Here is a 16,368-nt window from a genome sequence, read left to right on the forward strand (position 1 = left end):
TAATATTTAATTTAAAAATATCAATAACCTTACGATACGTTTACTGCGGTTCAACAAATATCTACTGCTGTTGTTTTCAAGCTAAAAAAATTAGCTTACACAGAAGTTGTTTTTTAAAGGAGGTCCCTAAGTTTATTCAACTTAATTTGATATTCAAAATGTGTAATTTTATTTTGCTTAAAAACTTGCTAATAATCAACCTTATTGTTTTGATTATTTGTTCAACACTTTAAAACTGCAGTAAACATACCGATAACTTATTTTTTGGTATTATAAATAAATGTATACAATATACTCTGGTTATTTAATATTGAAATTACATTAAGATCTTCTGCGAAAGAAAAGAATGTAGGCGTTGGTTTCATTTTGAATGCTTAGGTTTAAGAAAGAACCCACCTAAGACTAAAAAGTGGATTTGCAATATGTGCAAAACGAGAAGATAGTACTATTTTTAAACATTTTTCTGTTTTTTATTTCGTTTAAATAGCATAAATTATAACTTAAAGTTTGTATCACGTTTATAGTAATCTATGTTTATTTGATTGATGATCAAGAGTTTTTTGCGATTTTGTGTTTTTAGTTTTGTGTTTTAAATGAAAAAAAAAACTTCTCAAAGAGTGTTCTATAAAAGTATTATTTTATTAATGAAAGACTTTGCAAAGCTAGATAAAAATACAAAGGTTATTCAAAATAATCAATAATGTTACATGATATACAAAAAATTAAAGTTCTAAAACTACTATTTATGCAAACAGAGCTAAGTTTTAAACGCAGATCAATCATGTGAAAAGGTTGTTAACATTTAAAAACGATTTTACAAAGTTTGACAAGATTTCAAGTAAAAACATAGAAGTTATGAACCCTAGAAACAAAGTGTTAAGTTATTAAATATATGCTTTTTGTTACAGCGCTAAGTTTAATAGCAGATTATTCACGTAAAAAAGGTAATTTTAAAAAGACCATAACTTTTTAAATACATGAGATTTACAAATTTTGTTTAAATGGGTTGTTTTGTTATCATTTAAAAAGGATTTTACAAAATTTGACAAGATTTCAAGTAAAAACATAGAAGTTATGAACCCTAGAAAAAAAGTGTTAAGTTCTTAAATATATGCTTTTTGTTACAGCGCTAAGTTTAATAGCAGATCATTCACGTAAAAAAGGTAATTTTAAAAAGACCATAACTTTTTGAGTACAATATATATACAAATTTAGTTTAAATAGGTTGTTTTGTTACCATTTAAAAAGGATTTTACAAAGTTTGACAAGATTTCAAGTAAAAACATAGAAGTTACGAACCCTAGAAACAAATTGTTAAGTTCTGAAATATATGCTTTTTATTACAGCGCTAAGTTTAATAGCAGATCATTCACGTAAAAAGGTAATTTTAAAAAGACCATTACTTTTTAAGTACATAATATATACAAATTTTGTTTAAATGGTAAATGGTAAAAAGGATTTTGTTAACATTTAAAAAGGATTTTACAAAGTTTAACAACATTTCAAGTAAAAACATAGAAGTTATGAACCCTAGAAAAAAAGTGTTAAGTTATTAAATATATGCTTTTTGTTACAGCGCTAAGTTTAATAGCAGATCATTCACGTAAAAAGGTAATTTTAAAAAGACCATAACTTTTTAAGTACAATATATATACAAATTTTGTTTAAATGGGTTGTTTTGTTATCATTTAAAAAGGATTTTACAAAGTTTGACAAGATTTCAAGTAAAAACATAGAAGTTATGAACCCTAGAAACAAAGTGTTAAGTTCTTAAATATATGCTTTTTGTTACAGCGCTAAGTTTAATAGCAGATCATTCACGTAAAAATGGTAATTTTAAAAAGACCATAACTTTTTAAGTACATAATATATACAAATTTTGTTTAAATGGTAAATGGTAAAAAGGATTTTGTTAACATTTAAAAAGGATTTTACAAAGTTTAACAACATTTCAAGTAAAAACATAGAAGTTATGAACCCTAGAAAAAAAGTGTTAAGTTATTAAATATATGCTTTTTGTTACAGCGCTAAGTTTAATAGCAGATCATTCACGTAAAAAGGTAATTTTAAAAAGACCATAACTTTTTAAGTACAATATATATACAAATTTTGTTTAAATGGGTTGTTTTGTTATCATTTAAAAAGGATTTTACAAAGTTTGACAAGATTTCAAGTAAAAACATAGAAGTTATGAACCCTAGAAAAAAAGTGTTAAGTTCTTAAATATATGCTTTTTGTTACAGCGCTAAGTTTAATAGCAGATCATTCACGTAAAAAAGGTAATTTTAAAAAGACCATAACTTTTTGAGTACAATATATATACAAATTTAGTTTAAATGGGTTGTTTTGTTACCATTTAAAAAGGATTTTACAAAGTTTGACAAGATTTCAAGTAAAAACATAGAAGTTATGAACCCTAGAAACAAAGTGTTAAGTTCTTAAATATATGCTTTTTGTTACAGCGCTAAGTTTAATAGCAGATCATTCACGTAAAAAAGGTAATTTTAAAAAGACCATAACTTTTTGAGTACAATATATATACAAATTTAGTTTAAATGGGTTGTTTTGTTACCATTTAAAAAGGATTTTACAAAGTTTGACAAGATTTCAAGTAAAAACATAGAAGTTATGAACCCTAGAAACAAAGTGTTAAGTTCTTAAATATATGCTTTTTGTTACAGCGCTAAGTTTAATAGCAGATCATTCACGTAAAAATGGTAATTTTAAAAAGACCATAACTTTTTAAGTACATAATATATACAAATTTTGTTTAAATGGTAAATGGTAAAAAGGATTTTGTTAACATTTAAAAAGGATTTTACAAAGTTTAACAACATTTCAAGTAAAAACATAGAAGTTATGAACCCTAGAAAAAAAGTGTTAAGTTATTAAATATATGCTTTTTGTTACAGCGCTAAGTTTAATAGCAGATCATTCACGTAAAAAGGTAATTTTAAAAAGACCATAACTTTTTAAGTACAATATATATACAAATTTTGTTTAAATGGGTTGTTTTGTTATCATTTAAAAAGGATTTTACAAAGTTTGACAAGATTTCAAGTAAAAACATAGAAGTTGTGAACCCTAGAAAAAAAGTGTTAAGTTCTTAAATATATGCTTTTTGTTACAGCGCTAAGTTTAATAGCAGATCATTCACGTGAAAAAGGTAATTTTAAAAAGACCATAACTTTTTAAGTACATAATATATACAAATTTTGTTTAAATGGGTTGTTTTGTTAACATTTAAAAAGGATTTTACAAAGTTTGACAAGATTTCAAGTAAAAACATAGAAGTTACGAACCCTAGAAAAAAAGTGTTAAGTTCTGAAATATATGCTTTTTGTTACAGCGCTAAGTTTAATAGCAGATCATTCACGTAAAAAGAGGTAATTTTAAAAAGACCATAACTTTTTAAGTACATAATATATACAAATTTTGTTTGAATGAGTTGTTTTGTTAACATTTAAAAAGGATTTTACAAAGTTTGACAAGATTTCAAGTAAAAACATAGAAGTTATGAACCCTAGAAACAAAGTGTTAAGTTCTTAAATATATGCTTTTTGTTACAGCGCTAAGTTTAATAGCAGATCATTCACGTAAAAATGGTAATTTTAAAAAGACCATAACTTTTTAAGTACATGATATATACAAATTTTGTTTAAATGGGTTATTTTGTTAACATTTAAAAACGATTTTACAAAGTTTAACAACATTTCAAGTAAAAACATAGAAGTTATGAACCCTAGAAAAAAAGTGTTAAGTTATTAAATATATGCTTTTTGTTACAGCGCTAAGTTTAATAGCAGATCATTCACGTAAAAAGGTAATTTTAAAACGACCATAACTTTTTAAGTACAATATATATACAAATTTAGTTTAAATGGGTTGTTTTGTTATCATTTAAAAAGGATTTTACAAAATTTGACAAGATTTCAAGTAAAAACATAGAAGTTATGAACCCTAGAAAAAAAGTGTTAAGTTCTTAAATATATGCTTTTTGTTACAGCGCTAAGTTTAATAGCAGATCATTCACGTGAAAAAGGTAATTTTAAAAAGACCATAACTTTTTAAGTACATAATATATACAAATTTAGTTTAAATGGGTTGTTTTGTTAACATTTAAAAAGGATTTTACAAAGTTTGACAAGATTTCAAGTAAAAACATAGAAGTTACGAACCCTAGAAACAAATTGTTAAGTTCTGAAATATATGCTTTTTGTTACAGCGCTAAGTTTAATAGCAGATCATTCATGTAAAAAAGGTAATTTTAAAAAGACCATAACTTTTTAAGTACAATATATATACAAATTTTGTTTAAATGGGTTGTTTTGTTAACATTTAAAAAGGATTTTACAAAGTTTGACAAGATTTCAAGTAAAAACATAGAAGTTACGAACCCTAGAAACAAAGTATTAAGTTCTTAAATGTATGCTTTTTGTTACAGCGCTAAGTTTAATAGCAGATCATTCACGTAAAAAAGGTAATTTTAAAAAGACCATAACTTTTTAAGTACATAATATATACAAATTTAGTTTAAATGGGTTGTTTTGTTAACATTTAAAAAGGATTTTACAAAGTTTGACAAGATTTCAAGTAAAAACATAGAAGTTACGAACCCTAGAAACAAATTGTTAAGTTCTTAAATATATGCTTTTTGTTACAGCGCTAAGTTTAATAGCAGATCATTCATGTAAAAAAGGTAATTTTAAAAAGACCATAACTTTTTAAGTACAATATATATACAAATTTAGTTTAAATGGGTTGTTTTGTTAACATTTAAAAAGGATTTTACAAAGTTTGACAAGATTTCAAGTAAAAACATAGAAGTTATGAACTCTAGAAACAAAGTATTAAGTTCTTAAATGTATGCTTTTTGTTACAGCGCTAAGTTTAATAGCAGATCATTCACGTAAAAAAGGTAATTTCAAAACGACAATAACTTTTTAAGTACATGATATATACAAATTTTGTTTAAATGGGATGTTTTGTTAACATTTAAAAAGGATTTTACAAAGTTTGACAAGATTTTAAATAAAACTGTTAAAGTTATGATTATGGCAAGGACATAGTCTATCTTTTATTCTCTTAGTACTTTTTTAACTCTATAACTCTTTTAATGTAACGTTTGAAATGGTCTAGAGTTATTCTGTTTCGGTTATGAGACTATTATAAAGTTTTTTTTTAAACAGTATAAATTAATTATAATTTTACTGTTACAACACTTTAAATGTATATAAATTATATTAGTTTAATTTATTGTTTTAAATTAAAATTCTAATACATATTACTTATTTATTTTACTTATTAAAATTCTTTACCAAATTATATTCTGTTTCACCAACTTAAAATATAATATTTTCTAGGTTGTTGTTCTGCTGATATTTCAAATTTCAAACCATTTTAGGATACAGCATTAAAGAGCTACTCTCTCTATTTTTAACATCATGATTACCTCTTTCACTGAGGTTTACATTGAGTAAAAACATCTTTCAAATTAAACTGATTAATTTTATAAATAAAATGTTATTAATGTTTAATTTTTATTGAAAGTTTATACTTTTGCCAACTTTAGCTAATATATAAAAGTGATTTGTTTAAAATTCTAATTTTTTTAATCCAACATATTTGTATAAAGTTTTAAATAAATTTGTGTTTAACTGTGGAGATTTTTATGCAAGAATAGTGTTAAGCTCTAGACAAATACTTTTACAAATAACGCGCAGTTTAAATAGAAGGTTTTTCATTTAATTTGTACGTGACTATAACGTTTTTATTGTTATTCTAATTAATTTAAATTGTTATTAGCTTTTTAAGTATATTGTAAAAAAATGTATTGTAGTATGATGATGTATTACTCGATATCTTAAAGATTTTTGATTTATGTAAGAGATTCTTAAAACATACTTTATAAGCGTTTTTTTTTTGTTTAATAAATATTAACAATCAAGAGTATTTTCTTAATTTTTTTGATTTTGTTTTTTTTTGTTAACTTTTGAACTTGAGTTTATTAATTTTTATTTTGTTTTTTTAGTTTATTCTTACTTATTCGAATTCTTACTTTAGCCAAAATTAGCCAATCTTAGCCAAGTTTTACTTTAGCCAATATTAGCCGCGATGAAGTTATTTAAGCAGAACGTTTTCAGACTTTTTTTAAATCTTAGCCAGAAAAAAATCTTAGCCAATTAAGATCTCAATTAAAATAAGCATCTTATAAAGAAGCTTTTTTGTAGAAACATGTGCAATTGCTCAACATTTAGCAAACTGACAAGTCTTAAAATAAATATCCCCTAATAAAATAGCAAATTTTCACGTATCAGGGTAGCCAGAAAACTTTAACCATAAAAACCAGTCATAACTAAAACGTTTTTTTTTTAGTTGTCAGTATTAAATGCATAAAACCAAGAAAGTAAAGATTGGAAATGAGTTTACTATTGTTTTCAGAATTTAAGCAAGAAAAATTCTTTTTACGAATTAAAAGAAATACCTATTATAATTAAAATAACTTTGCTAAAAAAATTAGAAAAGTTTTATTTATTATTATTGAGTGGTTTAAAGTTTTTTAACACTTAAAAAAAAAAATTTCTGTTTTACTAACAATTATAAGCCTTGTACGTTTCTTTTAAAATAAAACTCAAGTTTTACTAAAATAGATTTACGTTACTCATTTATTCTTAAAATACTATTCAAAATTTTAATTTATCACTTTGTACTTTGTTATATATATATATTTATTTATTTAATTGATTTTTTGAAAATAATCACTTTCTAAAGAGCCCACTTGAAGGGCTTTTAAATAATTTATTAGGAAAATGCGAATTTTTAAATTTTAGAACATATGTTTCATAAAGACAAAAAAAGATTGTTTTTATTCTTTAGCTAGTTCAATTTAAAATAAAAATCATTTTAATAAACAGAGATGCAAAAAACAAACATATATATTAAGCAGTGTTGAATACTAAAAAAACTCATATGTTTCTATGTATTTTAAAATTTTGTATAAAAACTTTTTTTACGAACTAAAATCTATACGATAGATGGTTTTACAACAAATTATTAAGATTTTAAGGTCATTATATTTTCTAGTGTTCAATCTTTTTTTATTTGATGACTTTAAGCAAATCTGAGAAACTACCATTTAAAATGTTTTTATACTGCATTCGATTTGAAAACAGTTGTACAACTGTAGGTTTTAAAAGCCAACTTAATTTTAAGAAAATAAGAGCTTTGATAATTAATTTTTTTAGTGTATGCATATTAAAGTTTTTGCTTAATATATTTTATATTTTACGATTTTGTACTGAACTATTAAGTATTGAAACACTTAAATAAATCTTTTAAAGTTAACATAAATTGATTTCATTTGTTACTGATATAAGATAAGTTTAAGTTTAAAATGATATTTTTTTTAAGGTCTTTCAAATACTTACTTAAGTTATTTTATTCTTAATCTAATACACGTTTTATTTCAGAAACACTCCAAAGACATCTAGGCTCAACAATACTACCTTTAAGTTAATTTTTTATTTTGTTTTTAATAATGGTGTATTACGTTAGAATTTGATGTTCGAATTACAAAAGGTTTTATTACGTGTGCAAGTTTTTACAGATGTATTTTTTAGAACTATTTGTAGACTTGTAGGTTTTGTTAAAATTAAATACTTTTTATCGACAAGTACGATGAGAGTATAGAGTGTACTGCACAAAAATCAACAATAATACGCGCGACAACCTACCACCTGGTTTTTCTCATGTTAGGATTCGTCAAACAGATACAATCATGATGAACGACTGATTTTGTCTAACCAAGCGGATTTAAGCACAATAAGCATTTGTTTGTGGTACAGTTGAATAATAACTATAACATACTTTGAAATTTTTAGTTAAATAATTTTGTTTTAAAACATTAGTTTAGTTAAAATATTCTTCTTTAGAAGAATATTCACAACAACCAATTAATTGTCAAGCGTGGAGCAAATGTGACAAACTATCTTATTGTCACTGCGAAAAAATATATCTATTTAAATCGATTTCAAAAATGTCGTGTAGTTTTAGTGACATAATTTTACTTTTGTATGTATTAAATTATCAACTTTCATTGTAGTACAATAATTGATATGTCTTTTTAATGTATCTTTTAGCCTATTAAACTATTTTAGGCTATCTTCATAAAGTATTTACAGTAAGAATATTTTAGTTTTAAGTGTCTCAAATCTTCCCTTGGTTGTGTGATGTTCTTTGTGATTTTTTTGTCTTTATCGATCGTTTTAAATAAAAAAGTTTTTTTTATTTAACAAAAAAATCTACAAATTTATTAGTAAACGTTATATTGCCTAAAGTACTTTCAAAATCTTCTTCAGTAGACAATTAGAACTGATTAATTCAAAATTTTCTTGCATATAAAAGTTTAAAAAAAGCGAAACAAATACAAAGAACATTATATAAACAAGTTTAACTTTTTATCTAAAAAACAAAAAGATGAAGTTCATTTTCTAAACATAAAAAAAGAAAAAACAAACAAAAAATTAAAAACAAAAAAAGCTATCAAAGATACAAAAACTGTAAAAAGATAAATAGATCAGTTTTGGAAAAAAATATTTTAGAACAAGCTAAAACAACAATAATCAACAAATCTAATTATAATCTAAACAATAACCATAAAACTTTACTAATGCATTGTTTAAATTTTGTACCTACACCTAAATGGAATATCAATATTAAAGGTAAAGAATGGCTTAGATTTATGAGACATATTAGATCTGTTGAATGGCAAAATGTTTTAAGTAAAGATAACCAAGAAATTGACTTAAACTATACTCACTTACCTGAAAAATTAAAAATGGAAAAATTTAATCGACCCATAAATGCTCTAGTTGATGAAAAAATTAAAACTTATTGCAGTATAACTACAAATAAAATAAGAAACTTAGAAGTACAAGTTAAAGAACAATACATTAAAAGAAACAATTTAAATATTAAACTAACTGAATTAAATGAGCAAGTAAGAAACAAAAATATAGTAATATGTAGATCAGATAAAAATGGTAAATTAGTAGTTCTGAACTTTAATGACTACAAAAAATAATGGGTCGAGAGCTTGAAATGTTTAAAAAGTTAGACACACTAAATGAAAATAATATTAAAAAGCATTTTGAAAACATACGTGAAAAATTTAATGACTCGATTATAAATTTACATAAACTAAATTGCATAGATGATAAAATTTTTAAACATACAATCGGAATAAAACATAAAAATGGTATTTACTCAAAACTAAAAGGAACAATGGCCAAACACTTTCACTGTAACGAACCTGCATATGCTTACCCACTGTTTAAAACGCATAAATTAAATAACTCAGAAGTTTTGAATACAAACATTTTTGAAATAGCAACTCGACTAGTACAATCTGCAGGTAACATAACTACTTCAAGAGTTACAAGCTTTTTAGAAATGTTATTTAAACCAATAAATATTAAATTTTGTAAATATGATGTAAATGAATACTGTAAAGACAGCAAAAATTATTTAGAAGATTTAGATTTATGGAAAAAAAGTCTACCACAAAATTATTTGAATACACAAAAAATATTTTTAGTCGCTGCAGATGTACAAAGCTTATACCCTAACATAAGACGAGAATTAGTTAAAATTAGTTTGTCAAATGCAATCGAAAAGTGCACAAACTATTCAAAACAAGTAAATAAAACTTTAGTCGATCTTACAATGTTTTGTTTAGAAAATGTAGTAGTGCAATACGGAACATCATTCTATTCGCAAGTAAACGGAATTGTTACCGGAGATAACAATTCTGTTTCAATTGCCAATATTGCGCTACATCATATAATATTACAAGTTAAAACAACTTTAAAAACATCAATACTTTTCAAGCGCTATATCGATGACATTATCTTTTTTACCCAAGCAAAAACAACCACAGATAATATCAAAAACAAACTTTAATTTGTGTTTCAAAATTATGATTTAAAACTTATTTTTAGAGAAATTTCTCACCAAAGTAAAAACAAAGAGTTTGAGTTTTTAGATGTCAATCACATCATAGATGAAGAAGAAAAAGGTGGGTTTTATGTAAGAAATTACATAAAGCCTACCGCTATCAATAGGGTTTACATCAATGGAAGATCTTATCATCCTCGCTCAATTTACAAATCTATTGTATTTAGCGAATCTATAAGATTAAGAAGATTGTGTGAACGTGATTGTGACTATTTAGAAGCTTTGAAACTATTAAAAGATAAGTGCATAAAATCATACTTTTGCGAGGGTTTAGTTGTAGAGATGCTGGAAAAAACAGAAAAATGGAAAGATCGGTTCAGACCACCAACAAAAAGAACGAAGGAAAGTAAAAAAAAACATAAGCATTTGGACGACAATCTTTCCAAACTTGCTTAAATTAACAGAATCAAAAAATGATGATAACATACAAACGATCGCAGACTATTGCAACTTTACTAACTAACTACAGGAAATTAGCTCATGAAGTTAATAATGAAGAAAGAGTTTCATCCCCTTGTGGTAAATGTTTGCTTTGCAAAGATACAATGGTAAAGAAAACAAGCTTAGTAAAGTTAAAAAACAGAAATACGATAAAATTGAAAAAAAAATTAAATTGCAAAAATTTTAGGATATATGCGGCGAAATGTAGTGAATGCGAAGAGTTCTATGTCGGCCAGACAATCACGTCCTTTTCGCAAAGATGGTGCTCTCACAGACACATCTGGAAGAGTACAACCACAGATGATGTTAGTGATAGAGCAGCACTTAAAATACATTACGCCAAAAAACACAAAACATCAAAAAAAGATTTAAAAGAAGCTTTTTCAATTAACTTTGTAGACACCACTAAAAATTATTCAGACTTAGATTTTTTAGAAAGTAAATGGATCAATAAACTCGAAGCAACAATAAATATAAACAAAACTATATTACCACTTTACAGATAATTGACTAGGTTACTATTATTTAACATGTTTCAATATTTATAAAGTTTTTTGATTATTCATTTCTAAATAACTTAACAAGTTAAGGTTATACGCCTTACTACTTTTATCGACTTGTTAATTATGATTATTTACTCTATTTGTTTTTGATTTTTTAACTTCAACCAACAATAAGCTCGATTACCATTTTTATTACTATTTTTATTTATTTATTTTGATTTTACATTTGAAAGTATTATAAAATATTAAATCAAACACATCAAAGTTTAACAACTTAATTTCTTTTAGTCCTTTGTCTTTGATTTGATTTTATTTCATATTTTTTTATTTTATTTCATTTAGTTTTTGCGAGTTTAAACTAGAGATACTAATAAGATTTACAATTTGAAAAAAAAAATTTAAAGACAGACTTTTAAAACAAAGTTTACCTTAAAACTTGATTTATAGTTACGTAATAATATCCTTTTTTTAAACTTTTATATGCAAGAAAATTTTAAATTAATCAGTTCTTATTGTCTACTGAAGAAGATTTTGAAAGTACTTTAGGCAATATAACGTTTACTAATAAATTTGTAGATTTTTTTGTTAAATAAAAAAAACTTTTTTATTTAAAACATAAAGTATTTAAAAATTAATTTAGTTAGTTTTTATAACATTTTTCAAAAATGTGTTGTTTAATTTTATGCCAAGCTGTGATACTTTAGCATTTGTACTAAAACTAGATCAACTTACAACTAAAACATAGCTTTAATTTGTTTATTTTATTTTTATTGCATCAACCGAAACGAAATTTTTATAGTAAATAAAAGATGTTAGTACAACAACCTTAAATTTAAAGAATAAATTTACAGATTTATAAGTAATTAAAACTTAAGTTTAAAAAGCATAAAAATTCGATTACTTCTAAAATAAAAACATTATCACCGTAATAAGCACAATTTTAAAAACATTGTGTAAAACTGTAATTGTTTTAGTACACTTGAACTATTTTCGGAATTTTTTTTTTAAATAAATATCGAGGTCAAAATTATCTTTAAGTTTTACCAACTAACGATTTGTATAAGCTCAACAAGAAAATATATATAAAAGTTAAAACAATCTAGAAATCAAAAACAAAACGCTAGTAATTGCAATCACATTAAACTTATTATTGATATTCTCAGATGCATTGCACAGGTCTTCGTCGCATGTTTTATAACTTGCCGGTGCAGTGAAGCCGAATCCACCGTAACTAATCATTCCTGTTGGCTCATTCATTTTGTAGTAACAGTTCTTGTGAATAGCAGTGTACCCATACAACTCGAACGTTATAGTGGCGCAGGACGTCCCATTACGGTAAATTCTATTGTCACATGTTACTGGCTTCGGTTCACAAGTTTGTCCTGTTCCGTAAGCTCTTTTTGAAGAAGTGCATAAATAACAATGAAGACTAAAGACAACACTTATTGTGCAAAAAAGAACAGTTAACAGATAAAAAAAATTCATACTTTAAAGCAAAATACCTGTAATACAGAAGTTAAAAAGAAATTATCAGACTGAAATGAAGCTAAAAGCTTATGTACGCTACTAATTTTTAAGACAATTTTTAGTTTCATGATTTTTATGGCATAATTTTTTTTTAGTTTATCGATTAGTGCTTAAAATTACTGGGTATTTAGTTTTTTGATTTACGATGAAATATCCAACAAATTAAAAAACTAATAGTTTTTATAATTAAATAATAATATTAATGCAAATTAAGTATTTTATTCTCTTCCAAGTTTCGCTTGGAAAAAAAACTGACCTTGTCAAGTATAGTAAAACAAAAAACTGCTAAATAATTTTCATAATTAAAAACTATAATCATTGACGCTGCAAAATTAAAATTTTATTAAACTTTCTACGTAATTAGTTTACTTTTTTTAACTCAAATAACATAGCAAACCTATTATTTTCTTTTAAACATGTCTGGTACCCTAACTAAAATGAAGTAAAATAATGCATAGTTAGAAGTTAATTTCTTACAAAAAAAGTCATAATATACTCTCTGCACTTAACAGTAAACCTTAACAGCCTTAGGTTCGTTACAACATCGCCAATTGTATACTGTCTCGCCACTCTATGATGCTGTTGAGTTGTTCTCTCGATTTCACTGAAGACACGAAAGTAATGCATGTAATTGTTGTAGTAGACGCGGAGCCCTTGTAATAAAATAGAACTGATTAAATTAACTATTTCAAATTTATAACAATTTCCGCTTATTTATTAAAAACTAAACAATTCTAAAGATTCAAACACCTCTTAAGTTAAAATTGCTAAGTTTACAATAACCAAATTTTAATTGACATAACTAACTTCAATCTAAACTTCGTAAAAATTTGGTTTTAATTACAAAACTGTAATATTTTGAGGCAAGAGTGTGCGGTATGAAAGGTTCAACTCCACAAGCAAACTTATTCAAATCATGATTCGTCTTTGAATTAAAAAACCTATTAAAAATAATTTAAGTTAAAACTATTACAATTTAACAAGTTATAAACAACATTAGATGCTAATGATGCTTAACTAAATTAACTGTAATGAAACTTGTTATCTATTTAAATAATTAAAAAATTAGTAAAAATTTACAAAATTAGGCAAATTAAAGCCTATAACTACTAATCTGGCCCGCAACAGACTCAATATTTCCACATCTACCTAGCTCACCGACTATAGAATTTACCTATTGTAGGTTTGATAATTTGTGTAGTTTAAAGGCAGTTTTGGACCAAGTGGAATATTATGAATTCAACCTTCTTGAGTTATTACTACACTTTAAACAAATATTCAATGATTTAAATTAAAGATTTTTACAAACAAATTTAAAGTAGTTTAAGTAGATTAAGCTTTGATTATACTATGTTACAAAATATAATCTGCATAAATTAAAAGAAAAATTAAATAACCATTAATGATAAAAATAATTAAAACATTGTTTTTAAACAATATATAAAAATATATTAAGTAGATATTACTGATTAAAGTAAAAAATATGCTTGTAAGAAAAAGTAATAATATAATATTAGATAATTTATACTAGATCATTTACAAAATAAAAAATACTTTAATTCTAAAGCTTGATTAATTAAAAAAACTTAACTACTCAATAGAAAATAATTAAGCTTAGCTTTAATAATGAAACAGCACAAATATATTTGTCAATTATGATGCCATAAACAAACTTGAAAACAGACTCTTATTTATGTTGGTTTTTAAAAAGTTCTTATAAACTAAAAACATATTGGTGTTATTATTATTGTAAGTTTATTGTCATACGCAGGACCCAGGCATCAAAACCTAGGCCACTTATACAGAAAGACATACAACAAAAAGACAAAAATAAACCAAAATTGTACATTAAAAATGAAAAAAAAAAAACTGAGTTTAACTAATTAAAGTTTAAAAATTAACATAAAAACACCAAAAATTATAACACAAAATTTATAATTCCGGTGCTTCCGAAAAGAGAACAACAATATCCTACTTCAACTTCACCCGAACAGATGGTTTCACTCCAAAACTGGTTTCACTTTCATTCGAACGACTGGCTTCACATTATTTGAACAACTGGTTCAGCTTTCATTTGAGTAACCGGCTTAACTTTTATCCATACAACTTGTTTCACTTTTATTCGTATAACTAGAACCGCTTTTATATGAACAACGTTTTTCATTTTTCTTAGGAGAGCCTGCTTCATATTTACTTTCAAATCTTTAATACTCAGATAACTCAGCGTTTGTTGGACTTTCGTAGTAGCTGATAAATGTTGAGAACACTGACTATAAACAAAACTTAAGAACCCAAGGCCTCTAGCACTTTAACAGCCCAATAAACTATGTATTAAGGAACAGGTTTTGTTATACACGGAGGAAAGGCGCCGCTAATAAAATAAAGCTATACGTTAAACCAAATTAGACAAATACAACCAGTGGTTAATGAAGAAATAACAACAAAAAAAAAATCACTTATGAATTTTGCTAACAAAATATTTATTTAAATCAAACTTTTTTAACCTTGACCGAAAATGCTCAACTTTTTTACAAGAAACTAATTCGTTTGGAAGCTTGTTCCATAATTCAACTGAACGATAAAAAAAAGAATTATGCCAAACATTATTATTGAAATTATGTCTGCATGTAAATTTTCTGCTGTTACCTCTCAGTAAATAAGTACATTTATGAGGTTCAAAAATAGACTGTAAATTAATTGTAGTTTCACTATTAATCAGTTTGAAAAAAGTAATTAAGTCAAACTCAATCCTTCTATACTCTAAAGACTTAATACCAAGTTTTGAGAGTCTATCAAAATAAGATGTGTATGAGATGTTACAACGGTTGAAGACTATTCTTGTATATTTTCTTTGAATGGATTCAAGATGGTTAATATCTTTCTTCAGGTATGGAGACCAAATTGGTGTGTTGTATTCTAACTTAGGACGAATGTAAACGAGATAAATTTTTTTGAGAATGTTTATATCTGTAGATTTAAAACTCTTTAAAACTTGAAAAGAAATAGTTGATGCAATTTGATAAACGTAATTGATATGGTGGTTCCATTTTAGGTTTTCAGCAATAAAAATTCCCAGATCTTTAAACACTTTAGTTGAAGGTAACCTTATGTTGTTTATTCTAAATTCAGAAGTGATACTAGATGTATTTTTTTGAATGTTTAGAACCTGACATTTACTAGGATTTAAAACTAGTTTTCTTTCTTTTAGCCAATGATAAATTTTATCCAAAGATTTTGTAGAATTGTGTTAGAATGGCTAAAACTTTTTGTATCGTCTGCAAAGAGCTATTTATTAATGTGTTGAAATATGTTTTAAAGTTATTTTAGACAATAGAAGATTAAAAACAATCAAAAAAAGCTATATTAGTTAAACCTAATAAAAAATCAATAATTAATACACATTTAAAAACACTTGCGCTTTTAGCTTTAAATGATTCAGTACTGTGAATCAACAAGCTTGTTATTTTTAAATAAATAAGTTTTTGAGTCTTTATCAGAGAAGAAAACATTATTGATTTCTAAGTTTCAATTTAGGATGAAAGTAAAAAATTCACTTAAGTTTAACTGTTTCTTATCTAATTCTAAAAGTTTTTCTGATATTTAACCTAAAATCCGAATCAAAAATAATTTTATCTAAATTAAATATAACAGTGTAGTGTTAGTGCTTTTAAAGCGTAGTATTTAGCAATAAAAGGACATATATATAAGTAAATAAAACAGTATTTAAAATAGAATAAGTAAGACCTTATGCTTAAAAGTGATCCATTTCAATTTAAAACACTCTAACTACTTAGTTTTTTTAATTTCAATTGACAACATTTTAAGCTATAAATACAACTACTATTATTTAAAAGTTTCATAACTTTGAGAATGCTTTAATGTC

The sequence above is a fragment of the Thalia democratica genome, chromosome 6 (assembly GCF_965202585.1).
Source record: "Thalia democratica chromosome 6, ktThaDemo2.hap1.1, whole genome shotgun sequence".
NCBI classification, from domain to species: Eukaryota; Metazoa; Chordata; class Thaliacea; order Salpida; family Salpidae; genus Thalia; species Thalia democratica.